An 11,086-nucleotide genomic window follows, 5' to 3' on the forward strand; every position below is an offset into this window, starting at 1 on the left:
TTCCTTGATAAAGGTCAATATTTACCTTAAGTGAGCCTGTCTATTGGCCTTTTGCATTTAAGATAACATGCCTTTGGAATGTCAGAGTAATCCCTTTTTCTAGACCCCTCAGGGCACAGCTCACCTCACCAGAGCAGGAGACCACAGAACTACTCATTGTTATCTTGTTCCCCACATACCATCTCTATGTGCTGTAAATGTTCATTATTAACTATCCTGTGCCCACCAGTGTAAAAGAAGTGTCTCTCCATTTTACTTTTTATCCAAACCCAGAAATGTCCCTGCTTTGCTTTCTTCCATCCCCTTAATCTACCACCATTGGATTTCATGTAACTCCCTTCATGTCTCCTCCTTTGATTCCAATGTATAAAATAAGATGAAAAACTGCCATTCTCTGGAGCATTTTCTTAATCCGTTGAGATTTTGCCTCCTGGCAGTTGTCATCAGTTTGGCTCAAATAAATTCATTAAACTTCTGTTAGGTAGAAGTTAGAAAATTGAGGAGGAGGAGGAGGGGTGGGAGGGGGTCCATGGTGCCTACAGAAAAAGCTCACAACAAGCTTTGATTAACTGCCTCCAGCCACGTATCTGTTTTTGCAACAATAGATGACAACAGGTGGTCTAGAGAAAGATAAGGATCTGAGTCAACAGACCTCCACCCATCTTAGGAGGTCACGCCCTCCCAAGGAAGAGCAGTACCACTTTTCCCAACAAATTAATATGTAACTTCCTCACCCCACTCAACAAACTAAAAGTCCTTGGAACCAGAACTCTTGCTCTCTCTCCCTCTCCTCCCTCCCCCTCCCCCTCCCCCTCCCCTCCCCTCCCCCTCCCCCTCCCCCTCCCCCTCCCCCTCTCTCTTTTTCTCTCTCTCTCCCTCTCTTTTTCTCTCCCCTCCCTCCCTCCAGCTCCCCCTCTCCCCTGTCTCCCTCTCCCTCTCCCCCTCCCCTCCCCCTCCCCTCCCCCTCCCCTCCCCCTCCCCCTCTCCCTTCCCCTCCCCTCCCCCCTCCCCCTCTCTCTTTTTCTCTCCCCCTCCCTCCCTCCAGCTCCCCCTCTCCCCTGTCTTGGCTAGACCTGTTCTCTTCCCTGAGAAGGTATCATTAATAAAACCTACTTGCATATTAATCAGCTCATTGACCTTTAATTCTTCACTATGTCTGCAAGAAGAACTGAAAGTCCTACAACACTCCTCTACAGGTTTGGATGTTTTTTACATTAACAGTGTGAAGAACATTATGATGTGAGCATGCACATGGCACGCTTGCAAGACTTTCATAAAACAAGGTGAATGAGAACTTCCTCACCTTCACCCCTGAAGAAATTAGCACATGTGGAGGACCTGGATCCCACCTTCCACATGGATGATATATTCATTAATTGTGACCAAATAAATTCAACACCACTCTCTCCTTTTCAACATCCACTTTAATATAAAGTTAAAAGGTCATCTTACCAGAATCCAGTTATTTTTATTTTGTTTTTCAAGCTCTCCCAGTTTGGAGTGATCATCCCTTCAGTAGCTTTGAACGTGAGTAGAGTTTATCACCTCAAAATTGGCCTATTTGGGGATATTGATTATTTTAGGCTTGTTGATTTTAAAAAATAGACTGGAGAGAAGGCTTGAAAACCAAGTAGAAGTTACCCTTTGTAAGATACATTTACATTTGTAAGGGAAATATCCATCTATAAGGGCGTTTCCCCAAGCCTGCCTTTAGTATCATGGAGAAAGCAGAGACTTAAATCTGCATTAACAATCTTACCCTTGTTTATTGTGCCTTTGCTGGTAACCTCCCATAACTGACTCTCCACCCACAACATCTTCTTTTGTCTTTAGCTGAAGATGATATTTAAGGTAATGGCATCTGCTATTTTGGCAAGTAATATTGTTTCTGGGTCTCCCATGTATATATACAAGATGTATACATGTTATTAACCTTTATTTTTCTCCTGCTAATCTATCTTCTGTTAGTGTTGTTACCAAGCAAAGGCCCACTGCCCTACGTGCCTAGGAGCCAAAACCGTGACACCGGCTTTTGAGAAAAAAAAAAGAGCCTTTATTATTCTTGGGTTGACCCATGAGAGACAGGAGATGCCACTCAAACCTGTCTGTCTGGTCAGGGTTCGGGGCAAGTTTTTACAGGGTTAGGGGAACAGGTATGCAGGAGTTCTGGCAGGACAGATTTTATTTGGAGGACCTTGGCACTTGGCCATTTATGGTAAAAGGGTCTCAGCACTGGCTTTTCCTGGACAGCAGACCTTTTGTTACCATAGGCAGAAAGAATATGACTGGGGAGAGATGGGGGAGGAAAAAAAGGAGGAGGTGAGGAGAGACAAAGGAAGGAGGAGAAGCGATCATCCTTAAGAAAAAGTGCAGCTACCAGGTTGCCCAGAACTAGATTTCAGTGGTTGAGAGCAGATGCAGGATGCCATCTTGCTACTTTAGGTAAACTTTAGCTAATTATAATGGATCATAATATATATAATTAGCATTGTGGTTTAGGAAAATCTCCACCCCCTGTGTCACCATGACAGTTCCAACAGAGCCAAATAAGGACAAAAATCCCTCCTCCCAATGAGAAGGACTCATCAGCAAGGACCCGCCTAGGAATGCCTAAGTCTTGAATATGTTTTCCCTTCAGTTTAAGTATAATAAATTGCCAAGCCCCTCTTTTCTTCGGGGCAGCTCCTCTTCTCTGAACCTGCCTATTCTCACCGTCTTGAGAGTGTACTGTCCCTTTTTAAATAAACCTACTGCTTGCTTGGCTTATTTGGTGCACCTTTGAATTGTTTCCTGTGGCAAACACCAAGAACCCCTTTTATCGGGCAACAACTTCACTTCTGAAAGGGTTTTGGTGTTCAAGTTCCGGTTATGTCCAGGTCCTTTGATTCTGTGGGGATGGAGTGACTTTGGTTCTAAGCATAGCCAGAAGTCTAAATTCTCTCCTCTGTACATGCTTTGGCTGCGTGGCTTGCAGGTTGGTCTGTTGTCTCTGAAAAGCAACTCAGTATCTTGGTTGAAACAGGATAGGACTATTTGGAACTGGTTCTGCCGTTACAATTTGATTAATTGTTCAGCCAGAAGAACCTTGAAGGGTAGAAGATAATTTTTCCTCCCTGACAGTTTCGTAAACCCCCAACTTCTGTAAGGCACCTCTAGGATAAGCACAAAGAACAGAAAGAAGATCCAAGGGCACCACCTTTTTGCCCCTGCTGCAGTCCTTAAAAATGGCTCTGCATATATCAGTTTCATTAATTGAAATCCTTGTGCAGTTTCATTTGAAGAAGTGGTTTTGCTGCTTCACAGATTATAAGAAGTACTGTGCTAAATTATTGAGATTACTTACTCAGCAGTTTTAATGTTCTGCCAGACTCTGCAGACCTTGTTGACAGAAGTGAATGGCAGGGCAGAATGGGAAGGGATTCAGGAACTCACAAAGACAAGCTCTATGCTAAAGGACAAATAGGTATAAGAGGTCAGTGCCAGAGAAAATTCTAAATTGTAGGCAGAGAAGTAAAATGGAGCACTGTGAAATGGAACTGACTTTGTTTTATGTGCTCAGATTTGATTGCTCGGTGTGGGGTTTCTTGAGCCTGTGAGCACAGACTGATTAAGATCTGCACTTGGTTATAGAGCTGGTGAGAATTTGACAAACCTGCTTTCCTCAGATGCTGTGCCATTTTGTTAAATATTCAAACATATTGTGAATTGTAGGGTAAGTTTAGAGCAATGGATCTAAAACTATTATGCGCCTCAGAATCAGCTGGAGGAATTGTTAAAATGCAAATTGCTGGGTCCCACCTCCAGAGTTCCCGGTACTGTAGGTCTGGAGTGGGGCCCAGGGCTTTTCATTTCTAACAAGTTCTCAGTGAAGCCTCTTCTAGGAATCATACTTGAAGAATGAACCACTGGTTCAGAAATTACTTTACTTTGCTTCTTAATTAAATAGCTTCCATAATGCAGGTGAAGTTTTCTTCTTACCTGGATAACTGTGCTCATTTTAATTCCCAACCTTTTTCTATGGGATCTCTTAACACAATGATATGTTAAGTTTGGGCTTGTTGCGGAAAAGGGGGCGAGGACTGAGAAACCCAAGACGCACTCCCAGAGGGCAAGGAGAACTCAGCTTTATTACACTAGTGGGCCCAGTGGGATATTTCCCAAAAAACTGAGCACTGACTGGGGTCAGGTGTTTTATTTTATAGGGTCAGGCCTCCGGGTTGGGGGTAGAATCTGGCCAGGGTACTAGGGAGATCCGTCCCTAGCAGCTGTGATCCCTCAACTTTGTTTTGACAGGGAGGCCTCTAACTATGGTGCCTGCAGGAGTCATCTCTGATAAGGTATGGGAGGAGGAGGGGGCAGAGCTCTTAGGGGGAGCTTGCCGGAAATTGAGCTCTTGGGGGGGGGGGGGCTGCAGGAAAAACCATCCCAACATATTCCCCCCATTGATGATCGAAAGGGGAACCCCAAAAGATCATCATCTAAACAGAGAGCGACAGCCCCGCAGGGCGAGACGGGAGACTGCACCTTCAATGAAGTGGACAAGGGCAGCAAATATGTATGGGCCGATGGCAGCAAGGAGGAAAATGGAGAGTAAGGGGGAGTCAGGAAGTCCAGGACTGAAAGCTAAACCCCCAGGAGGTGAGCTCCTCGCAGCGGTTCTACATGCAATCCTTGGAGCTCATGGACCCTGGCGGCGGGGATCCCAGGCTGGCCTATATAGCAGCAACATTCTTCTTGGAGGAAAAGACAGGTCCCGCACTTTCCGGCAGTGAGCAGATCCAGGGCTCCCCAGCCCACAAGGGCGACTGCCGCCAGGCTGGAGAGTTGGGTCTGGAGTGATGTGAGTCTGTGACCTGCTCCATGTCATCATTGATTTCTTGAGAAAGTTTGTAGTAAAAGTCAATAGAAGTTCCAAGGCTGGAGGCACCAGCGGCGACCCCTGTAAAGATGCCAGCACCTGTGAGGAAAGGGGTGAAAGCTGCCCAGCGGGTGCGAAGGGAAGGAAAGACCCCAGACTGGAATTCAGCGTCAGCAAAATGGGGCAGAAGGAGAATGAAAATGAGCACGTAGCCACCTCTACTGTGATGCGCTCCGAAACCTGTATGGGTAGCTTCCGTTACTGAAGAGAGTGCAGAAGGGCAAAGGTGCAGAAAAGCTCTGGCAGCGGGGGCCGGGAGCCTGGGCAAGGCCAGGGGGCAGGTAACAGGCTAAGTTCCAGGCAGGAGCCAGGGGGCGCCCACCAGCCGGAGATGATGGAGGCTCTGAGCCACGGGGCAGGGTCCTAGGTATCCGGGAGTCTGGGCCTGCAGAGGGAAGAGCTTGCAGGGGAACTGGGAGGTCTGAGGCTCTTTTTCCGGACCCCCGGAAGCAGGGACACTTTGAGGAGACCTAAGGGGGAAAAGGCAAAGGACGCCTAAGAGCCAGAGGTCTCAGGCAGGTGAGCACGAGCAGAGGAGAAACCCATAACAGAAATCTGGACAGGAGGAGACCCTGCTGGGTGGGGGTCCAATCAGGCGGTCTTCTCAAGCATGGTCTTCAGTGGCTCGTCGGGCACTGGACAAGAAGTCCAGGCAGGCTGGTCCGACCCTGCTCGCTTGACTCAGGAGTGGTGAATCCACAGCGTGTTTCTGGAGACCTTAAGTGCAATGAGGGTGACAAGGATTACTGCTCATGGGCCTGTTTATTTGGGTGGAGGGGCTCATGTCTCTAATCTTGACTTAGACCCTGTCACCTTGAAGGTGGGGGTGGACGGGGGTCCCTAACGAGTCAGGAGTTCTTTCTAGTAGATGTGAGTGCAGGCTCGTAAGGATGCTTCCCAGGGCGACAAGCCGGCCTGGGAGTCACCCACTACTCTGAGGCTACCTGGAATGGATGACAGCAATGGGGAAGGCCTGCCACAGAGAATTTTAAACGGGGGGTGGGGGGGGCGGGGGGGGTGGGGGGCGGGGGGGGGGACCATCCTTTATAGGAGTACCCTGGGAGCGGAGAGTGCCTAAGGGGAGTAGATCCATCCATCACAGGGAGGTTTTTTGGCATATCTTAGACAATGTTTCTTTGAGGGTACGGTTCATGCATTTTACTTTCCCTGAACTCTGAGGCCGGTAGGCCATGCGAAGCTTCCAGGAGACATTGAGGGCTGAGGCCAGAGTCTATAGTACGTCTGAGATAAGACTGGTCCGTTGTCCTGTGAATGGTGAGGGGTTATGAAATGATTATGGCTGAGTCCTTGAAATTCTAGGTCTCAGTTGCCTAAGGCCGTATGTTGTATAAGCAGCTAGGAAGAGTTTGGGTGGAAAATTGCTGTCAGTGCAGCTGCAGTCAGTGTGACTCTGGGAACAAGATTAGCCCTGTATTGTCTCATAAGACAGCAGAACTGTGGCTGGTGCATCCAGCACTGATATCGGCACTTCAATTTTTCCTAGTGTCTTCCTCTTCTTCTTTTTCAAACTCAGCAAAATTACAGGTCAACTTTTCTTTTCCTTCCTGCTGATGGAAGTAGGTGAGCCTCCCTTTTACAGGTGGGTTCTCTATCTGTCAGTAAGGTAACATCAGAGTCAACCGATATTTGGGAGCTTGAGGAGAAGTCATATGTGCATCGCACTTTTATAAGAAATGAGAAGGAAATAATAAGCAATAAATCTGTAGCTGCTGTTTAGATGAACCAAGTAACAAAGCAATGTGTCCCAACACTGTCAGACAGAAGCCAATCAGCAAAGGGGCGCCAAACCTCGTTAAAAGACAGGAGATTCACAAAGTCAGCCTTTTCCCAAGCAGCTCTCAGTGAAGTTCTCAGGTGTGCATTCAGAGACACTGAGTACGTCGTTTGCCTGCTTCTCAGTTTTGTGGCAGCAGTTTCCTTTGGTATTATATACTATGGCCTTTAAATAGTCCTCATCTAAAGAACCAAGAGACATTTTACATATCGCTTATCATGCCGCACCCAGAACACCAAAACTGTCACAGAGTTTGTAAGCAGGAAACACCTCATACGAAAACTAAAAGTTGACTTAGTTCCCCTTCGCTAAAAGTTGACTTAGTTCTCCTTCCCGCTTGGCAGGCAAGAATTCTACCGCTGCACCATTAGAGTAGCACCAGGTGTGGTACAGTTAAAGAAGCAGAAATCTGGAGTCAGGAAGCTGGGCGGGGCCTTCCCTTGATGGTCCTTTTTCTTTCTTTCTTTTTATTTTTCTCTCGCATTACTCAAGCAAAATTGGTTTTACTGTACTTTGGGCAGTACTTTGCGGAGCGCAGGGGCAGCTGGGGTGGTCTCCAGGGTGTTCCCAGCTTCCCAAGCCGAGCTGGGACAGTTCCGCCAGAGGCTGCAGTCAGGCCGCGGTTTTGTTTAGGTTCGCAGCACAAGAATGCGCGTGCGGGGCATGGCTGCAGGGGGGGCAAGCCCCCAGGCTTCTTCAGTGGTGACCGAGCAGGGAGCAAGGACCCGAGAGCCGCCACTGAAAGCTTCAGGACCGGGGAGAGGGGGCGGGGGGTGCCGGGTGCTGACTGCCGTTGGCTTTTGGCCCTCTCCCCGGAGAAGCTGGTGCCTGGAACCTCGAAAGGGGCTGTCTTTCCTTCTCCCCTGCCCCCCCCCCTCCCCCAAGCTGCGTCCTCTCTCTGCCAGGCTCCCTGGGGCGAAGGCCAGAGGGTGTAGCACCACCAGGTTCCTGGGTCCAATTTTGTTGAAATTGCTGCTTCCCAGGACTGGGGTAGGGAGGAGGAGCCGAGAGAGGAGACTCTCCTCCATTAGATTGCTGTTCCACTGGAGGCGGCTGGGTTTGCAGCCCCAGAGGGAGCCACTGTGGCTATTGCTTCCAGGACGCAGGAAAGCAGAGAAAAGCCGCACGCAGGCTCTTGCCGCCCCCAGGCCTGGCTGGCACCCGGGCCGCACCGGCTGACGGCTTCTATGTTGGCTGCAGGGCCTGGGTTGCTTCCCCTCGGGCTTGTACTCGCCCAGAATGTAGGGTTGTGATTGTTACTCTACGTTCCAGAGGCGTTCACGCTGCGACTTGCACTGTCTCCAAACACAGTGGATCCCGGCTCCCGGAAATGTTTTTCTGGCACTCAGACGTTTGTCCTCAAACATTCAGTGGAGTTTACTTGTGTCCTCTTGGTGAAGGGGCTTTGTCGGAGGGGCGTTAGGAGTTTCTTTCGGAGCCTGGGTTACGAGAATCCTGCACTGTCCCTTTTTACTAGAGCAGAACCGTACCCCAAAGTGCAAGGATCCTGGCAATTTCCAACCAGGAGTTAACGTATGGAAACTGACTTGGTGACCAAGATTGCCGGTTACTACAATATAAACACGCCAGATGACGGCCAGGTCTAGGGTTCCCTCTGACTGCCAGCGGACGTTAAAAGTGGGCTATTCTAATTCACAGAGGGTTCTTAATCTTTCCTGGGTTCATGCAGACTCCATAATTTCCGCAAAACCCTTTCTAAAATTCTTTAACATACAGTCTAAGACTGCAGGCATACTTTGCTTCCCTCCCATAGCGTACGATGTCGCAGACGGGGGTGAGGGGGAGTTACTCAGGTGCTGCCCTGCTGGCCTCCCTGGCGAGAATTTAGGAGCATTTTTGGCTACAGCATATTGTGAATAATTTCACAGACCAGGCCACTCCGTGGAGTGAATCACTATTATGCCAAATGACGCTCTTTGAGAATCAGGGCGAAGCATATCCAAGTTTCCATAGCCAAAGCAATGGAATCAGACAATCAGACACACAATCACTCACACAGTGGATTGACACTCTCCTATGGGTGTCCCTGACTGGGTAGGTTATAAGAACCTACAAGGAGGTTATCAGGCTCCTCTTCTGTCACATGGGACAGGACTGGCTCCGGACAATGGCCTCGAGGTTTACCTGGTCCGACGGGTGGATCCGACTGGTTGTCCTCGGTCCCTCTCTGCGGGTCCAGCTGGGGATACGCAGGCCGCGGCTGCCCCGGGAAGCCCGGTCCGGGGTCGCCAAAATCGGCGGGGCGCCTACACCCCTCTCGGGCCTCCTGTTGCCCCATGGCCCGCCTCTCACCCCACACCAGTGGCGCAAGGGGCCATCGTGGTTGGATTTCCCGGTCAAGGAACCAAAATGTTGCGGAAAAAGGGGCGAGGACTGAGAAACACAAGACACGCTCCCAGAGGGCAAGGAGAACTCAGCTTTATTACACTAGTGGGCCCAGTGGGATATTTCCCAAAGAACTGAGCACTGACTGGGGTCAGGCATTTTATTTTATAGGGTCAGGCCTCTGGGTTGGGGGGTGAATCTGGCCAGGGTGCCAGGAAGAGCCATCCCTAGCAGCTGTGATCCCTCAACTTTGTTTTGACAGGGAGGCCTCTAACTATGGTGCCTGCAGGAGTCATCTCTGATAAGGTATGGGAGGAGGAGGGGGCAGAGCTCTTAGGGGGAGCTTGTCGGAGATAGCTCCTATAAGGGGGAGATTGAGCTCTTAGGGGGGACCTGCAGGAAAAACCTTCCCAACAGGCTGAACTGATCAAAATTAGCAAATTAAGAGATTTGCTTGTCATGAAGATGCTGCACCATACTAAGAGGTCATACATAAAATGATATGACCACTGGACTATCATTTCTATTGTCTATTGGGCTAAATAACTGAACTCTCCCTCCTTTGGAGAATAGTCAAAAGTGATAGATAATAAATACATCTGGCTTCTTTTCCAGGATATGGAAAGCTGGGTAGAGGCTTGATCCCATGCTTACAATTTAAAGAGTCAGTTTAGCTTCAAAATCATGACTTTTTTCCAAAACCATTGAAAAGCTGAGGACACAAAGAAACCAACTGGTCCAAAATGTAAGTAGTGATCATGATAACTTGAAGGATAGAAGTGATATGAGCACGGATTCACCTGCAGTAGATGCACTCAGACAACAGTAAGGAGAGTTAAGCTAAAAAGAGATGACAAGGCTGGTGGGACAGAGTAAAAGTCCTGGGGAAGCACAGATAATGAGGATCTGCACTCCTTTGTAGGCCTAGCGTGCATGAATTTTACTAAGTACTCACAGAACAATCATAAAAATCCTTAAGTGTAATTGTGACTCAAACCTGAGGGAAGGGAACAGGAGTCCCACAAGAGAGGCAAGAAACTCCTCCCAGATGCTCCTTGTCTATCTCAAAAGACTTTCTGCGTGGGGGATAGGAAAGATGCCAACAAGTACTTTTTCTTCCTTTTTTTTTTTTTTTTAGTCAAGTTGTTGTCCTTTCAGTCTTAGTTGTGGAGGGTGCTGTTCAGCTTCAAGTTGTTGTCCTTTCAGTCTTAGTTGTGGAGGGTGCAGCTCAGCTCCAGGTCCAGTTGCCGTTGCTAGTTGCAGGGGGCACAGCTCACCATCCCTTGTAGGAGTCGAACCGGCAACCTTGTGGTTCAGAGGACATGCTCCAACCAACTGAGCCATCCGGGAGCTCAGCGGCAGCTCAGCTCAAGGTGCCGTGTTCAATCTTAGTTGCAGGGGACAGAGCCCACCATCCCTTGCGGGACTTGAGGAATTGAACTGGCAACCTTGTGGTTGAGAGCCCACTGGCCCACGTGGGAATCGAACCGGCAGTCTTCAGAGTTAGGAGCACGGAGCTCTAACCGCCTGAGCCACCGGGCCAGCCCACAAGTACTTTTTTAATCTGATAAAAGATGTCTGCGAAAATCCTACAGCTATCATTATACATAATGGTGACGGAATGTATCTCTTTCCTTTAAGATCATGAATAAGACAAGTCTGTCCTCTCTCACCATTCCAATTTAACATTGTACTGGGATCCTTAGCACAATAAGAAAAAATAATAATAAAGAGTGGAGACTGGAAAAAAATAAACAATACTCTCTCTTTTGCAGAGGAAATGACATGGCTGTCTAAATGGAAAAACCCAAAGAATCTGCTATAAGTAATAAACGAGTTTAACAAGTTTGTAGATTATAACATCTAATTTTTAAAAAGTTGATTGTATATCTACATACTAACAATAAGTAATTGGAATTCAAGAATTTTAAAAATACCATTTAGAATAGCACCACACAAAATAAAATATTTCAATGTAATCTAACAAACGATATAAAGGATATCTATGCTGAAACTATAAACCATTG

This window comes from Rhinolophus sinicus, chromosome 2, assembly GCF_057876585.1.
Source record: "Rhinolophus sinicus isolate RSI-liver-muscle chromosome 2, RSI-T2T, whole genome shotgun sequence".
In the NCBI taxonomy this organism is placed as follows: Eukaryota; Metazoa; Chordata; class Mammalia; order Chiroptera; family Rhinolophidae; genus Rhinolophus; species Rhinolophus sinicus.